General features: G+C 45.9%; 1 protein-coding gene across 1 annotated transcript in view; it reads left to right on the forward strand.

Moving 5' to 3' along the window:
* Window positions 1-18,764, forward strand: part of ece2a (endothelin converting enzyme 2a) — a 49,842-nt gene that overhangs the window by 29,166 nt on the left and 1,912 nt on the right. The gene's annotated exons all lie outside the window — the stretch shown is intronic.

Below are 18,764 nucleotides of genomic sequence, written 5' to 3' on the forward strand. Positions count from 1 at the left end.
CAAATAAACCTTTAACTTGTGTAACTACGGTCATTAATGAAGAGTCAGTTTGCTTTATTAGCATTATTTGCATTTATCACTTGGACTACATACCTAAATCTGGCACTTTTTAAATAAAGTGTATGATAAATTACACCATAAGAGTACAATGGCAGCAATCGGCTGGTATTCTAGGACCTTTTTCAATTGATCGCCTGTGACTCAGGAGGTCGTCTACTAATTGGAAGATCGGTGGTTCGATGCCGGGCTCCTCCCGTCTGCATGTCAGAGTGATACTGTACATATGTTGTGATTAGATTCACAGATGTTTCTGATCCTTGTACGACACGCGCCGTCTTCTCTGAGCGAAATGATGTTTTGTCCTCGGCTCATTCATAAGAGTTTTGTGGTTTCAGGCACACTTTATACAAATGGCTACAAAGCTTTAGAGTGCGAGGAGATGGAATCACGCAGCTCCATAATCCCAAGGATTCCCCACCTCCACTGGGCTAATGTATGGGAAAACACAGAACACCCACCCACCCATCATGGTCGGGAGGCCGTGTCATGACATCATCTCTGAGGTGGTTTAATGCAGAGTGAAAAACATTCAGTGACATTGATTGGTTGTTGCTGCCTCCTTCTGCGGAGCGTTGCTCCATTACCGGGAAGCTTGGACGCCTGCCGGGAAGACGTCCCCGGGGGAACATTCATATTAGGACACGCATAGATGCATAACACACACACACACTCGTACGCAGCTCTAGTTTAATTTCGGTATTTGAAATATATTCTTTTAATGCTCAAATAACCTTGAAAACTAAGTGTATATGTCGGCATGTTTTCATTGCAGGTTGAACCTTTTGTGCCCGGATAAAGTGGATTATATCAATCCACTTTATTGTCTCTCACTTTTCACGCTGTCCCTTTCTCACCCCGTCCCATGTTCTGGGTAAAGGTGAAGTAAAAATAAGAGACGGGAAAATGAAGTGCAATTTGTCGACTTAACTAACAGCCTGACATTATTAACATAGATTCAGGACATTCTATTTCCACCAAATTCATATTCCAGCATAAATAACAAAGACACGGTGTCCAAATCCTGTTCATGTGACGCTGAAGGTTGTCCTCTGATCCTGAACTCCTGAGTGTTCCCGTTGCCAGCCATAAACATGTGTTCAATGTGAAGACAGCGTTGTGAATGCTGGAACAGAAAGTGAGGCCATTGAGGTGCAGGCTTGTGGGGCCGGTGGATCGGCGGCTAAAAATGAGCTAGTTTAATATTTAGCTGTTAACTGCATGATATGTTCCACCTCCACCATCGTGGTGATGCTACTGTTTGAACCACAAAATCAATGAAAAGACACAAAGTGGACAACTTTAAAATCTCATCGTCCTCGGGCAAGTCCTGGTGGAGTGTTTGTATGACTAAGCAGGTTGATGAATGTTCATCCAATCATCTGTAGGTGTATAAAAGCTCCGGAAGGTGAAGTTGTTACCTCCAGCGATGCAGTCGGTGCTTCATTTAACTTGAATGCTCACACCAGCTGAAGTATATTCTTGACATCACTGCTTGTGTGTTTGTTTCCCTGCAAGACTCGTGAGCCGTCTACTCCCACACACATCCCCATACACATGCTGTCATGTGTGCATCATCTGCAACTGCATGTACCATGTTTGTATAGTTAGAGTTAATGGCTTTATACACCTGCAGGCTTTGCTGGTGTCCGTGTTTATTGCTGTGTGTGTGTGTGTGTGTGTGTGTGTGTGTGTGTGTGTGTGTGTGTGTGTGTGTGTGTGTGTGTGTGTGTGTGTGTGTGTGTGTGTGTGTGTGTGTGTGTGTGTGTGTGTGTGCAGACCTCCTATGGTGTGTGTTTGTGTGCGTCGGGGTGCTGGCCCGATGAGCCCCGTCCTCTCCAGCTCCAGCAGGAGGAAAGTAGAGCAGTGGAGCACACGTGAGGAAGAGGGAGCGTGGGTGATTGCAATTCTGGGGTTGCGTGTGTGTGAGGAAGTGAGGACGGATCAAAGACGTGAGTGTGTTTGTGTGTGCTTGCAGAGCATCTTTTTTATTGCTTTCTTCTTTCTTTTTTCCCCCTCCAAGTGCATGTTTGCTTCTTGTGGTGCTTCTTCCACACACTTGTGTGTGTGTGCATAATCACAGATCTGCATCTACATGTGTCCATATATGTGTGTGTGTGTGTGTGTGTGTGTGTGTGTGTGTGTGTGTGTGTGTGTGTGTGTGTGTGTGTGTGTGTGTGTGTGTGTGTGTGTGTGTGTGTGTGTGGTCTCCCGGCTCTCCACAGATTTTCACACAGCTCAGGAATGATTCTCTGCACGTGCTCGGCCATACATACACTCACCACACACATTGGCAGATGGCCTGACACACACACACACACACACCACCATCAAAACAACACATGCACTGTTTCATATATGTATTCATTATATGCCATATTTAGCGTATATTAATATCGCAGTATGTTGGTTCCAGTAGAAGCTGAAAATTCAAGTCACTAGTAAAACCAGCCCGCTGCTTGTGTTCAGCCTGTGAGAAATGTCATTTGCTGAAGAAATGTTCTTTTTCCTCTTGTTATGAAGAATGTATTGGCTTTGAGAGACAAACACAGATGCACTCGTGGTCTGAGGATCATTAAATATATCGGTTGCAAGTCATCATAAAACAGTTTTCTCAGTTGCTTTCTTCCCTTTGATCAGATTTTCCGTCGGTCCAGCTGTGGATACTTTTGTTATTCCAGTGTTAAGGTTGATCCCCGGAGCCAGACGCCATCCCTCTGTTCCCTTTAACACACACACACACACACACACACACACACACACACACACACACACACACACACACACACACACACACCTCACTCAAGACTGTCCGCATGTCCTATAACGGGTTAAACATGAGTCATAATAGATCTCTTAAATGTGACTGCATGCTTTAATGCACACATCTCATGCATTAATACATACTTGATGCATTTACACACACACACACACGCACACACACACACACATGCTGCAGTATTACTATGGGAAACAGACCAATTTCCCCCTTGTTTCACGATGCATACTGTACAATGAAATCTGCACACAGGACAGATTATAATCTACAGGAGCTGCCCTTTAGAATACAATGGTACAGATGTGTACAAAACTGAGGGAGGAAGGAGAATTAGACACCAACAACATGGAGCACACCGGGAGAGTTGAAGGAAAACAGCAGCGCAGGCTCGTCAATAATAACTTTTATTTCTCTACGATGTGAAATCAAATCTATTTTAAACACGTAAACATGCCGTTAGTCTGACAGTCACACGGACGCAGGACATACCTGCACCCAAATCAAGCAAACATGTGACATGGGCACGCGCATTCACACAGAATTTCCTTCCCAGCTCACCGTTGCCTAGACGACCAGTATCGACTACAGAGTGCTGTTCCTATGGAAACAACGGAAGCCTGAAGGAGGAAGATCATTAATTGGAATAAAAGAATATAGGAGAGAGGGATGATGAAGACTAGAGACAAGGGACAGGAACAGAGATGGAGGATAATGAGGGAGAAACTGTAGTTCAGCAGAGAAAAGAGAAAGCCTTTTTACAAGGATATATTATAGTCATTTTATCTTTCGACTTTATCTTTCTGATAGTTGACTGTTTGCTCATCCAGGTGACAGGAGATACGCACAACCTGGTAGGGAGTAAAAAGGGGGGGGGATCCATATTCATTGTCACAGTGAAGTGAAATGGTGCACACCCTCGAAGAAGGTTAGTAGACCACGCAGATCTCCCAGGAGTGTGTGTGTGTGTGTGTGTGTGTGTGTGTGTGTGTGTGTGTGTGTGTGTGTGTGTGTGTGTGTGTGTGTGTGTGTGTGTGTGACAGTCTCTCTCCGTACCGATATATAAACCCATCAGCACTCTTTTTCAGTTCCTCTGTATGGCAGTGGCCAGTAACCTCCACTGGTTGCCTGGCAACCTGTGTTTTTTTACACTCAGATTAAACAAACGAGAGAATGTTTTCATCGTGGAGCTTTAGAGGTGCTGCTACTTGGACAGAGCCTCCCCGTTTCCAGCGGTGCTGCCTTCAGCCTCACGATGGTGTTAAACTTTTCATCACTCACATGCACTTTAGTGTTGACATTATATTCTTCCCAAAGGTGCTAATTATTGCGGCGCTGTTACTGTTTTAAGCCGTTCCACTTGTCCAGCGCCTCATAGTTGCTGTTGACAGTTAGTTTTAAAGAAGGGCATTTCTGTTGGTTGTCCCTTCTATATTCATATGCCTTCATCATAATTCCTGAGCATAAGCATTATTAACACATACTGTCAACATGCACAGATGAGTCACATTCCCACTTACATCTCTGTTTCTGTTTTACAGCCGGGCGGCTGACAGAACTTTTTGTATTATTTATACGGAGTGCACCATCCCTGGTTTGGCTGCAGAGTCTGGAAGCTTCTTCCTCTCCCTCTCTGCCTCCGTCCGTATCTTTCCTCTTCAGTTCTTCGATCACAGCGTGTTAGAATGCGGGAGAATCGATACGGACACTTTTCTCTCATTAAGGCCGTTTGTAGTCAGAGACGAGGGAGGGAGGACGACGAGGCTCCACCGAATGCTTTGTGTTATCGCTCCATTGGAAGAGAGTTGAGGAGGTCGGGTCTGTTCTGCTGTGGAGAATGTATTCTGTCTTCTACGGCACATTAAAAGATCAAGGAATCATAGAGATATGCAGGGTATGTTCATGACAGGGATGTGTACCTCCGATAGAACCACACTCTAACTGTACGTTATGTGATATGAGATATGAGAGAGAGATCTGTGCAGGTGTGAGGGAGCGACTCTGTTTGTGGGTCGGCACGTGTGTGTGAGGTGTTTCTGGATAGATACGACCCAACCAACTGTGAAAATGGCCTTCCTCCACACAGAAAGTCAATCAAGCCTGCAGTCGGGTCGTTTTCTCTCCCCGAACCTTCCACATCCACTGACAGCTGCCGGCTCAGTGGCTCATCCATGTGCTCTTCTATCTGCTCCCACGGCAGACACACACAGAAGACTCCAGATTTTCCTCCAGAGACCCATACGACATAATGCTGCATCCATCTCAAGTGACCAAAAATAACCTCCTCATCTTTGCGCTAATGGACCAGCGGAGACAGCTAAGGTAACAGCTATTTGCTGCTCAGGATTGGCTGAAGCAGGGAGGGATTGCTGCCGTTTGAGACTCCTGAGGCTTGACCCTCTCGCCAGAAATAGACCCGTCTCCTGCAGGTACAATCAGATCAGGTTACTCACCAATTGTCGGCTGTGGAGTCCGTTCTGGCTTTGAAGAGACCTTGGAGGAGGCTCCTGCAGACTTTGAACTCTGAGTTATTAGATGTCACGCTGGTTTCATATGACTTCCTAAAGATTTTATGTTAGTGTTCCTAGTGTTACATATATTGTCAGTTACAAGTGTGTGGTTTTTCTCAGTTGAAGGAGCTAAATTAAAAATTCGGAGCACATCTGGTGATTCAATGATGGGCTGGTGGCTCTCAGCACTAAATATTGTATCAGATAATGATATACTTTAGTATAGTTCATGTGTTCCAGGATAACAGGGTGTTACAATTACATACATAAAAGAGGAATCATTTCAACAGATGAAGATTTTAAAACGTTGGTCAGAATTGAAGCAGCAGAGGCCAATTTATCCTGATTTCAATCCCTAATATGAGTAGAAAAAGGCTGAATAACGCACTTCCCACAATGCAACTTGATCTATCAAACTCCATGCCCCCAGTGTGTTATACTGAGGTTAGGTTGTTTAAAATGTGTGAGACACACATCCTTCCACAGACGACATCATGGTTTTCACAGGCTGAGTACTCCTCATGTTGAACAAACTGGGAAACGTGTCTAAAATGTTGGACTGCCCCTTTAAAGATCTCCTTGTTTTGTTGGGAGAAATTCAATTTCAAAAGTTATTTGCTGGACGAGCGCACCAACAAATGTGACAGGACTGGTAATGGAAAGAAGACATGATCATGTTATTAACCAAAAAGGACAGTTTTTATATCTTTTTTTGTGTTCTGATCCTTAACCCCGACCCTCTAAATGAGGTTAAGAGCTTTAAGATCCTCCACATTTACTTCACATCCTAAATGAGAATATATTCTGGGTTATTTCTCTTCACTGGAATAAAATGAAAATTAAAAGACTACTGGAGCGGATAAGTGTTTTGAAACCATTTCCTTTTCTCTCTAAAACACTCATTTTCTCTCTGTTTATTTTCATCCCAGTTTATGAAGCTAAATCCATCATGTTTCCAGCCTTCTGCCACGACCCTTTGTCTTTAATCTGATCTCTTCCTCCTCCCTGGTTTTCCTCCCATCCCTTCATCACTGCAGTATGCTATCCCTCTCTCCTCCAGGCCAGTGCATGCTGCCAGATGTGCAGGGATCCCACTGCCGAACAGCTGGCCACTATAGTGCTAAAGACACAAACACACACATGCATGGACGTACCTAAAAACATCATGCATGTTGCAGCACACACACACACACACACACACACACACACACACTCACAGATGTAACCCCGTGCCCTCCAGTGTCACCGCTTTGCATTTGTAGATGCTGTTCTTTGCATTTTTTGTGCACTGAAGTCTCTTTTTCTGTCGGGCGGCGTGGCGTCACACTGAGCTCCTTCTTGACAACCGCCACGTAATTATACATTTATTTAACCCAACCTTCCTGTGCTGCAGAAAACGTGACGACGTGACGGTGACTGATGCGTCTGCAACACAGCAGCTGTCAGCGGGCTTTTTGGCAGGCTTTGCACAACTGTATTTGTCATTTCACACACTTGGATGTTAAAGTCCCAGTCTGCAAGTCTGGCGGATGGAGGGCACTCTGTCAGATTTTGAATGTTTAAACTCTCAGGCTCCTCCCCCACGACCACCAAGCTCCTCCCCCACGACCACCGAGCTCCTCCCCCACGACCACCGAGCTCCTCCCCCTCGACTCCGTGCCCTTTGAACTCCCTTAGATCACGCCACCTTTGAAACGCGGGTCCGATGTGGACTCTTTTCTTTTTTTCCTTCTTTTCCACCGGTGTTTTCTTTTCCTTGGTTGTTTTGGACCTCCTCGTTTGGGTTTTTAACGAGGAATTGGAAACTTGTTGCTACTTCCCTCCGCCTCCCCCCTGTGATAGTGGTACGACCCGAGGGGGGAGGGGCTCTGTGTGTGCACGAACACAGCCCTGCGTGCTGATTGGACAGGATGATCCGGGCGCTGTCGATTTTTTGCAAAACAAACAACAGGCTCTACGTGCACGTAGAGGCACGCTTTTTTTTCTAAAACCGGATGATTTATGTTGTTCTATCGGAGCGTAGCGTCGGCTTCAGTGAATATGATCAACAACATGTTGCCGACTGGGACTTTAAGGGTTTAATTGCACTTTTAAATGACCTATGGCCTTATTAACTCTAAAAGTTACTTTTTCTTCTGATCATTCCGGGGAGTCGTTGTGGGTCGTATGTCTCCTTGTTATGGATTTTGTGGGCCTTGAGGTCTGCTGGAACCTAGAGTTTAATACCTTCTCCCTCATATCACTGTGAAACACAGCAATTGCAATGAGACATAATAAAAGCGACAGTGCATAGTTCAGTAAGAAGACATCATTTATAACCTCCACATGTCGTCATGAACTATAATAAAAAATAACCCTTAAATTGTTCATCTGTGGGACATTTGGTACGTTTGCTGTTCCGATGTTCTGCTCCATCTGGAAGTCAAAGTCGGTCAGTGTTCTTTGCTTTCGTCTTCATTCCTCACACTCGTGTCGGTGTGGCAGCCGTAGAGAGTCCGAGTGAAGAAGTGTGCATCTGAATGTGTCGGTGTGTATCCGTCAGTCTCCGGTGCTCCCTGCCAGTCGTACACAACATGCTCCCAGGCTGTTTGACAGTAGTTAAACAGACCAACCCAGCAGGCTTCAGTCCAACTTCAGCCGAGGAGAGAGGAGAGAGCGTGATGGAGACGGGAAGGGATGTTGGTCGTCTGTCATTTCTGGAATCTGCCAAATGTGGCGTGATGTGGATGAACTTTACCGCTTTGTATTACATCATGGCGAATCCCACGGCATATGTTCATTCATTGAAGTTCATTTTACAACGTCTCCTTCTCTCTGACGGACCGGAGTAGCTTGTCTTTCCCTAGGAGTTGTGGGTCGAGACGTTCCAAGTATCCGACCATGTCACGGTCCTCAGATTTCTCTATTAGATCTCCTGTCATCTACTTTTTTAAAGAAAGCATCTGAACCTGAACTGGGTCTCACCCAGACCCCCCAGCACTTAAAGATCTTCATAAACCATTGAGCAGAGTTCAGAACGTCCTCGCCCTGCATGTCTCATGAAAACGTGTCCTCACTAAGATAGGAAGAATGGAACCGTAGAGGAACAGCGTGACTCCCTGTCTTCCTTGCCAGCCATCAGCCATCATACGGGTTATGTAATGTTGCTGAACAAGGCCAGCGGACGAGTGAGACACATGTAATTGAGACCGCTTCCTCCTTTCCTCTAATGTGGCATCATGGTCAAGGTTTGAATCCCACCAAAAATCCCAGTAATGAACCAGTCGGCCCTGGTCAGGGGACGTAGGTGAAAGTGCCTTAAAGTTCTGGAGACTGAAGTGAGTCGATGTTTGGCTAAATCTTGTAATCGAGCTCCACTTTACTTTCTATCCATTTTGTTTTCTATCTCTCTCTCTCTCTCTACTCACTATCCTCACCTCCCTCTGCCTCTCCGGCAACAAAATCTCCACCACCCTACTCCCGTGTCTGTTCCAGGGCCTGTTTCCATAGCAACAGGTTACCATGGAAACTAGGTGACAGTGCACTGCATCCCATCGTGCCATCGCCAGGCAAAGAGGTGTTCGGAAAGAAGGGGGAAAGTTTGTTTTGGTCCGCCTTCTTGTTTACCGAAATCCAGATGGAAACTGTGGGTTTGATTTCAACCTTGAAAATGTGCATTTTACATCCATTATGTTAATTATAGATTTTTACATTCGTGCAGTTTGAATAAACTTTGACAGAATGTTTGTCATTTTAAATGAATCTCATCAGCCTCCATGTATTCTGGGTTTTTGTTAAGGCTGCTGAACAAACCTCGGTGTTTGAAATGATAAAAAGCATTGTGTTCACCGTACATTCGTCTGAAACATCAGATATCTGAATGTAAACCCAGACCCACTGGCAGAATATAGACGTGTCTACATATAATCTATGATATTTATCCCTTCTTTCCCCGTCCAATGAGGTCTTCAACGTTAGTCCCTCTGAGCCTCTGCGTTGTGCACACACAGATCCAAGCGCTTGAAATAACTGTACCACTTGCCAAATGATGCAATTATACAGAAATTGGCAACAAAAAAATAAAAATGGACTCGGCTTTTATGTCGCTTCAAATTTAGAAACAGGAGGGAAGAAAGAGCGGAGCTGCTCACGTGTAACGTGTTTGTTTGGCTGCCTTTCATGTTCAGAGCTGTAACGTTGCTCCACTTTCAGGCTGCTGGATCTGCTCGGCCTGCGTCGACACGCACAGAACACGGCCGTGGAACGGCACCGTGAACGTCCTGCTCCGGTGCTTCATTATGAAAAACAACAGCCGGGGGCCAAGTTGCATTTTCACAAAACAATCACAGCCTCTTGAATCCCGAGTTGCTCATCCAGTCTTGGATCAGAGAGAGAGAGAGAGAGACACAGGGGGGGAGTGAAGGAAGAGAGTGACAGGTATAAGCAGACAAACAGAAGGTGTGATGTGGAGCGACCGTGTTGTGCCTGCTGCTGACGTGGGATCAGCTCCTGCTACTACCACACTGTTTTCATGCATCATGCAGAATCACGATGTGCACAAATGAGTCTTTAAAACATAACCAGACCTGATCAGAACTGATCAGGGAAGTTGAATCTTTCTTTTCCCAGTCTAAGCAGTGCTTTGAGACCCCCCCTCCCCCCCTCCAGCCGACCCGATTCCAGGCACGTGTTCAGACGTTGCTGCAGCCGTCTACGAGCTGCATATTCTGCCTGCAGGATCGGCCGCTGCCACAAAAATAGCTCTGAAATAATAGCGAGCGTTGAGCGGTGCTTAGCACGAGGCTCCGTTGAGTGTCTGTTGAATCGAATGTGACATTTTAAGGTTGGACAAAGCAGCGAGCGTTTGATTGTTTGTTGTGGTTACTCACTGGATGGGCCAGAAACGCTAAAAAAAGAAAAGGAATGAGGTGGATTTAGTTTTTCGAGGCATTTTTTAGGCTGCCGCTGATTATTATTATTTATTTATTTTTGGTTGTTTCAGGCTTTGATGTGCAGCGTTCACTCTCTCCAGCTTTGATGCCGGTGGCGAGATGCAAAGGGATTTGTTCGGTCCCCTTCGGGATTAGCTGCAGGGAAAGTACTCTTGATGTTGTTTGTCATTACTGTCCATAGAAATCCAGCTAACATGCAACGGTGGAAACACACAGTCGCCTGTACTCGAGGCTGTCTGACAGCAGGATGCTGGGTAGAACCTCAATGGCTTTGCATGTGTGTATACATTCCATTACACTAGACTATATCTTCACATACTGCAATGAGTATTTTCTGGATTATAACATTACACACATGATCATATTGATCCTCTTTAGCACAGAGGAGCTCTTCAGAAATAAAACGTGACTCATATCACATTGTTCTTGTTTTAAAATCCAGCAGTGAGATGTTTTATTGACTGATTGTTAACAAACAGTCGGTAGCTCTTTGCTAGTATTAAATTATAAGTGGCAAGCTGAATAAATGTGTCACATCGCTGCAGTTTCTTGCTTTCATTCTCCAAACAACACACACCCTCTTTATGGATGGATGGATGGATGGATTTATTAGATTTATAGATAGATTTTTTAATCTGCACACCAGTTTGTTTGAGTGTTGATTTGATGAGAGATCATCCCCCAGCAGTCCAGCAGCTACAACGCAGCACTTGACTTGAATGGAGAAGTCATTTTAATTGGTTAACCTTGCAGACGGCTGTGGAAGCCATTAAAGCATCGAACTCCGTGTGTTAGTTTTGTCTTTTAGTCGTTATTAGTCTTCTTTTTTTTTATAAACAGTGCTGATGCTGCAGCAAAGACATCTGAGAATTCCTCTGGCTAGTCCATTTGGTGTACGACTCCATCGCCCGTGACTGAATCCCATTTCAGACGCTCCGACTTCCTCCAGTGGCCGCTGCTCTCTGAGTGTTTGTGTGAGCGTCGTCCGACCAGGAAGTAGGAAACCCTTCAGAGCTGCAACAGCCAGCCGCTCCATCGGCATGGGCTTCCCACTCCGGCCTGCTGGCCTCCATTCATCCTCTTCTTGGCAGCGCGTTGATAACGATCCCCGGCCTCCTTAATGACACCGATGAGGTGTGGTTGAACAGCGGCTGCACTGCTGGTTTGGCATCAGACTGGAGCCTCCCAGTGAATGCTGATAGCCTCGGGGCCGACTCCGTTCAGACTCCCTCATTGGACGGATCCCAGAGAAAGTACATCTTGATTTAACAGCTTCGTCGACAGAGAGTACACTTTAATTGTTTTACTTATTAAATGGATTTGTTGGCTACTGCCCTCTTCTGCTGCTACAGGACAGTGTGCTTTGAGCTGATGTCCACTTTGACAAACTAAATAATCTCTTCTTCTACTTCAAGACCTCCTCTCCTCTTTAATGTGGACCCGGCTCCTCCCGCCCCTCCCTCCCATACTGTACAGTCACACCACGCTGGGCTCGAACCCATCACTCGTCCCCCCGAGTCTGCAGCTCTGGCTGCGAGGGCTCAAACGCTCGCCGTATAATTAGACAGTGGAAGCGCAGTTGAAGAAGAGTTTTATGATCTCGTACTTAATGAGTCTCAGCCTGGTTCCCGTGTGAAGGGCAAGAAGCTGCTTTATAATTCTGCCAGTGTAACTGGAAAAAGGACAAGAGCGCTGTCTTACTGCACATCGGCGCCGCGTCGGAGCAGGAAATGCTCGCCGTTTCCAGCGTTTAAACACATCGTCTGATTCTGGATGTGTATATTCCAACAGCTGAATTCACACTTTTTTCCCTTGAATGGACCAAAGCTGTGACTCAGCTTATCTTTTATACCGTTACGATACAGATCGTGTGTGTTTCCAATCATTTTCATGCGGCATTGAGATCGATTAATACTCTTGAAGCTCGTGTTGAAATCCGTCACCGAGCTCAAGTTCTTCTGTTTTGAAGTAAAACAGCAGAAGCTTTTAAAATCATTGAGCGTGAGGAACACCTGTCATGTATTTGAGGATACATAGTGTGTCAAAAAGCACCTTCTGAAATATTAATACTTGAATGAGAACGGATTACACACTGTTGTCATTCTCCTGCTGTACGACAGACTCCGTGTTGACCAATGGGACGCTTGCAGCCTTTGAATATATATTGAGCATCATTCACTGGAACCCAAACAGCTGATGTCACATGCCTTCTGAATGGAGGACCTGAACAGAAAAGCAGATTGAGTGAGGTTTGGTTCTGGAACAATCAGCCGAGGCTGCTGTTGGCTGTTATGTGTTTCAGGAGCACAAGTACACGAGCAGACTTGCTTTCTTGCACCCAAACTTCAAGAATAAATTAGCTGAAGTTGTTTAGTTTTTTTTAATATCTTTCTTTCTCTCTCTCTCTTTTTTTTTTTTTTTTTTTTGTCGGGTTGTTATGGAAACTGGCCCGCCTACGTCTGCAGCAGTCCTGTGCTGTACAGAAGAGTTTTCTACCTCTAATTCTCTTCACAGTCACTCAGTAGATAGTTTTACAGTCATTCAGCACAACTGGCATGTAGCAGGTCTGAGTCCTCCAGTGAGACGTGTGTCTCTGGGCTTCTGGACCAGGAATGATGACTGTAACATGTAATTAGACAATAGGGATGGAAAACAGAAGCACATCATTTGAATGCAATGCTAAAAGGGTCGTTTGATGATCTTTCTCTTCCTGTTTAAAATGCCTGTTTTCCACTTAAGGAATTCAAACAAATGAATGTCCATCAAATACTGTCGGTGATAGTTTAAATATTCAAATACAAAGTGACAGCCCTCTAGGAAAGCTGCGTTGCCACGGTAATCAATACTATAATGAATCCCCGATACTTCTCCTCATGTTTAATGGGTTGTGTCCTACTTTAAAGAGAGAGAGAGAGAAAGTGTGACAACATTCCCACATATCTTCCTCAGAGCTGCTGGAAGTATGAAGGTGGTTCAGGTCTGGTTCCGGTGGCTTCCCCGTGCTACTGGCCCAGTGAACGGTCTGGACTGTGTTAGTGTGCCGATGGAACCTCCGCCCGGCTGTCCCGGCCCACCTTTCCCATCCCACGAGAGACTCGCTGGCCCAGTTTGCTTCCCTTCCTGCCTCCTTTCCTCTCGCTGAGTCTTCCTCTCCTCTCCAGCTGCCGCCAAGCTTTACTCAGTCTTTCTGTTTTGGCTCTTCATCCATCCACGAGGTCCGTCTCTATTGATTGACTTCTTCCATCCAAGCGGTTAAACATGCAGTGACAGTTTATGGATCAAAAATGATTCATATAAAGTATGAAAACATTAGCTGTAAGTTGGAAGCTGCAAAGTGTTGCTAAAGAGAGAATAGCTACAGTGAACTAATTACCCAGCCGCCGCTGATGCGAGTCTAGCCACAAGAACTTAATGGATAATTACATATAAGTGCAAGCGAAGGCTTGATAAGTGTCCTGGGTTTTAAAAAGTAGCCTTAGATGTGGAGACGGAGGAAAACAGAGGGAGCAAAAAAGAGGGAAACACCCTCCCTCCTTCTACTCTTCCTGCTTCCAAGCCAAACGTGTCACTGTACCAGCCGCTCACGTTTTGCTCTAGTTTCTCTGCGGCTCATATTCCTCTGAGTTTTAGGATTTTCTTCTTTTTTTGTTGTAACCCCCCCCCCCCCCCCCCCCACTGAAAAGCAGATGTGCTTATTAATTACACATTTACTGACTCTGTGCCTTCCCATCCAGCACAAAGTGTTTCACAAAGTCTGCATCATTTTTTCATCACGCTGCGCCAAGAATAGCATAGATTGTTTCATTAATTCAGCATATTTCTTTGCAGTGAAAATGCTGCTTTCATATGAGTGCTATAAAGCAGTGACACACACACACACACACACACACAGGTTTGGGAGTAGAGACATTCACAGCAGTGCGAGGATGCTGGGAGCATGACAGTGGGCGGTGTGGGTGTCTGAAGTGTGCCTCTGTCTTTCTCCGGCGGTGTGAAAAGTAGTTCAGTAATTAAAGCAAACCTCTCGCTGGTCCCCGGTGGAACAGGGAAGGCAGAAAAAGGGTGAGGAGGCTGTGAGAGGGAGTGGGAGAGATAAAGAAGAAAGGATGAGATAAAAAAAGCCAGAGACGGTGATTTTTTTGATGAAAAGGGAAGAAAGGGAGGTTTTAATTTTAGCTCGGCCGTGAGGGGAGAATGTGTCGGCTGAATGCGAGGATGCCGATCGGTTAGACGCGGGTCCACGCACCGCCACGGACACACGACACACACGGCCACACGCTTCGACACATGTTGCTGTGTGGGCACGCTGTGAACTCAGCCTGAAGACCAGAGTTTCCCCTCGATTGAAGGGAAATGACCAAAGCAGAGATTTCAGTTTTCTTCAGGTTGAAAAGGAGTCTGACCCACATTTAGAAGAAACAGTCATTCCTCATCTTTATTGAACTCCTCACCTAAAGTCAAAGCACTAATTAGGCTGCCGAGGAAAGACTTCCCAGTGAAATGTTGATGTGTGTTTCTGTGCTGCTCGTTATCCAAACTTTCTGTTCCACTCCCTTTTTGTTTCTTTTGAGAGGTGTCCCGCTCTGACCTACATACGGTACCGTGACCAGCACTAAACTTTTGTCTCCATGACAACGCGAGGCGTAGAGAGGGAGGGATGCGCCTACTTGAAGCCGGGGATGTTGTTGTCTCCCTGCGGTAGTCCAACGCAACCTGATTTTTCTATCGGAAACAAACATGCGAGGAAGGTATCGAGCCGAGAGAAATCTCCATTTTGAATCGATGTCAGCTTTTTTTCCCTCTGTGATGTTAACTCGAGGATGGATGTTGAGGGAGGGGAGAGAGAAGGTCTTTGATGTATAATTTATCTGTGCAGTGGTTGGGTGGAGGTGATGGGGTGTGAGCTGGGTGAGGAGAGGGGAGGATGGGGTAGCAGAGAGGAGATTCAGGGGGAGGAGAGGTGGGTGGGTTGAATGGAGGGGGGAATCCAACACGTTCCCCCCCGTTATCCATCACTGTGCCAGGTACTGTAAGTCCTCCAGTGGGATTATGTGTCTGTATAAATTAGTATGTGTGATCACAACTATGCATGTTTATTATGATGCGTTGCTCTTGTGCATATGGAGCACATCGTCTCTTTTCTTTCTGGAAGGTGTTTTATTTTCTCTTTCAGTTTTCTCCTTTTTTAAAAACAGGAAGACACTTTGCTTGTGCAGCATCGGCCCACTCACTCAGGCACATTTATACGTGCTTCTTCAGGGCAGATGGTGCCTTATAGCGTCTGAACATTTGGCTCTGGAAGGCAGGAGATGGAGGAGGAGGAGGAGGAGGAGGAGGAGGAAGAGGAGAAAAGGAGGGATGGAGGAAGCAAAGCCATTGCACCCCTGAAGGGACAAGCAGAAAAGCAGATCAGTTTTGTTTGGAGAACGGCATTAAGACTTCACCCCCCCCCCCCCCCCCCCCCCCTTCCATCCATATACTCCAAACCCTCCTTTTTTCTCATCATTCCTCTCCCCCTCTCCCTCTTCGTGTCTCTGTTTCCTGAAGACGTTGACACGTTTTTGCCGTCCACATGTCCGGCTGCAGGCTACGGGTCAGGTGGAATGATGGAAGAGCGTCCGCAGAGCTCCATGAGACCAATAAACCACCTCAGAGGAGATGGGAAGGATATGAAATATGAAAAATATGATATGAAAATATGACCTAAATAAAAAGTGCTCCTCCTCCTCCTCCTCCTCCTCCTCCTCCTCCTCCTGTGTTTGTACGTGCACGGACCCCTAGCCATGCGTGGTGTGTTTGTGTGCATGCACTGGTGCTTTGTTGTGTCTGTGTGTTTGTGTATACAGGAGACCAGTCTGCTGACCGTAGATAGCACCCTGTTGTTGTCTCTCCCCACTGATCAGCTCCGCCTCACCCACACTCATCCTGACATGCAGGATCCACCTCTGCTCGCTGCCCACGAGTCACCGCCCGCACCGACGCCTCCATCATCCCTTCACAATGGACAATAAATAACACAACAATAATAACTTTTTAAGTGGGCAAGTGTTTTTGTATTCTCCCGTGTTTTGGATGAAGGACATTTAATGCTTCCCGGTATTTTGTGTCTATAAAAAAATGTATAAAAATAAATAATTGGATAAACAACTTAATTTCTGTCCATCTTGCCCCACATTTATTTATTTTTTATTCATTTATATATTATATTTAATTCCATTTAAATCAAGGAGAAACATGACAAAGTGGAGAATCCTTTATATTAATTCAGAAAACTAATCTAATCTAGTCCACCTTCTTCTTTTCTAGCTCTGAACCTCATCTCACGGTTACAGTTTTATTTAACCATCTATGAGCTTACTACCATTTCCCAGGTCATGAACCATCTGTGCCATTATGAATGGATCAGTCGTGATGCCGGAGAATCAGAAAGCCCAACAAATCTGGACCTTTTCAATCTCAGATGAAATACAGATTATGTAACACGCTGCTAAAATCCTGCAGAGCGATATGACAGAGTAAGAGGTGTCCACCAGTGTCCTCAACAAGGGTGTCAGCTATTTCATGTACAGTATTTTAGGAGAGGAGAGAATGGAGATACATCTGAGGACACGTATTTTATTTTCCAAAAGATTTGTGCTTGAGTTTGGTTGCTCCCAATACAAAGCCTGTTTTGGTCTAATTATCAGTGGGATGTTCACAAAAAGGCTGAACATCGTTCTGCTAATAATACACTGAAGAGTTGATTGCCACGTGTCAAAATATTTGGAAAGTGTTAGCCAGGATCAATAGTGTCGCTCTCATTCATAATCCATAAGGAATGATTGATTTCACAGTATCGTTAAACGTCTGCAAATGGCCGTGGGATCACCTGGGATTCCTCACGGGGATCCGAACTCTCCGGATCTCGTGTTACCTCTTTGTTGCGGTGCACTCGAGACCGTTCGGGTCACTCAGACGAGCTTCTGCCACCTGAATAATTCAGGAGAGGCCATGATGCAATGTGTGTGTGTGTGTGTGTGTGTGTGTGTGTGTGTGTGTGTGTGTGTGTGTGTGTGTGTGTGTGTGTGTGTGTGTGTGTGTGTGTGTGTGTGTGTGTGTGTGTGTGAAGATGGGCACTAACAGAGTGGTTTCCTGTCCTCTCGGAGGAGCCCCGTGGCCCACTTAGGATCGGCTTACAGACGTCGGACGGAGAGTGGATGTTGAGAAGTGACTCTGTGTTTTGGGGGAAGCTGTTTCCTTACTCCAGTGTTTGGGTGGAACTCCTCCACCTGTTGATTCAGACCAGAGACTCTGATTCCTGTTGCAGCTCGCTCTCTTCCCTGACAGTGAAACGCTTGTTTATCCGAGCTGCCAGCGTTCTGATCCTTCGTCATAGTAATGCCACCGCTCTGATGTGTGCGGGGGCGGATGGTTTACATCGTGCCAGAGCCGCCGTCGTAGTGTGCGTGCTTCTATACATCCAGCGTGTGCATGAATATGACTCACCACACACTCGGAGTGCGAGAATCTTGGTCACTAATGGATCCTGAGAAAGCCGTGCTGTGTGACGACGGGCTTGTTCAGAACTTCCAGGCGGTCACGTTTACAGCCGAGCTGCTCGCTTTGGTTGTGTGTCGTATCGGGTTGCAGTGACGTCGCTCCTCGGTCAGCCGCTGACATAAGGCTCTGGAGTTACACAGCGCAGGTACACGGCGTGCAGCCGTACATGTCAGTGTCATGAATAATGGTTGAAGGGCTGAATGCAGGATGCTGCACGTGGCTAACTTCCACTCCGGTTTATTCACTCACCAAAGCCTCCGGAGGCCTCCAGCGGTAATGTTTAGATTCAGTTTTTTTCATAGTTGGTTTAATTCTAACATTGAAAAACATATTTGTGTTATTTAGCACACCTTTTAGCTGTATGGTTCAATATGAAGAGACAAAAGGTCCAGAGCTCATTTAGGCTACTAGGTTATGAGAATCGAAGTCATCTGCTCCGTTCTTTAGTTTTTTGGCTCCCTGCCATGTCGTTGTCACTTCCTTGTCTAAATCACCCTTCTACCCTTCTCCCTCCCGCTGCTGTGCATTATATTACTAATTTCATCCCATATTCAACGACCCCTCCACCCTTCCTCTCGCTTTTCCCTCAGTGTCACAGCGGAGGATGAATAATTCATGTTTGGGCTGCTTGCTGCTGGAGATGAATCATGTGAGGAGAGCAGGATACACGTGCTCATCGCAGAGCGACTCCTCTCTCCGAAGACCCTGGGAAACGGGGGGGTGGTGGTCTGTACAGCTCTTCAGACCACCACTACTCCGTCCCGGCTGCATGACAGTCACACGTGAGCTCAACAACCGTTCTTCTGCCTTCAAAGCCGTCCACCGGAACCAGCAGCAGCTTCTCACTAAACTCCATCTACTGTGATGCATTTAAGGGCCTCATGGGTCAATGAATGATTTTTTACATGTTTATATTTTGTTAAATGAACCCTTTGGAATAATAGATGTCTG

The sequence above is a fragment of the Eutrigla gurnardus genome (genome assembly GCF_963514095.1).
Source record: "Eutrigla gurnardus genome assembly, chromosome: 4".
Lineage (NCBI taxonomy): Eukaryota > Metazoa > Chordata > Actinopteri > Perciformes > Triglidae > Eutrigla > Eutrigla gurnardus.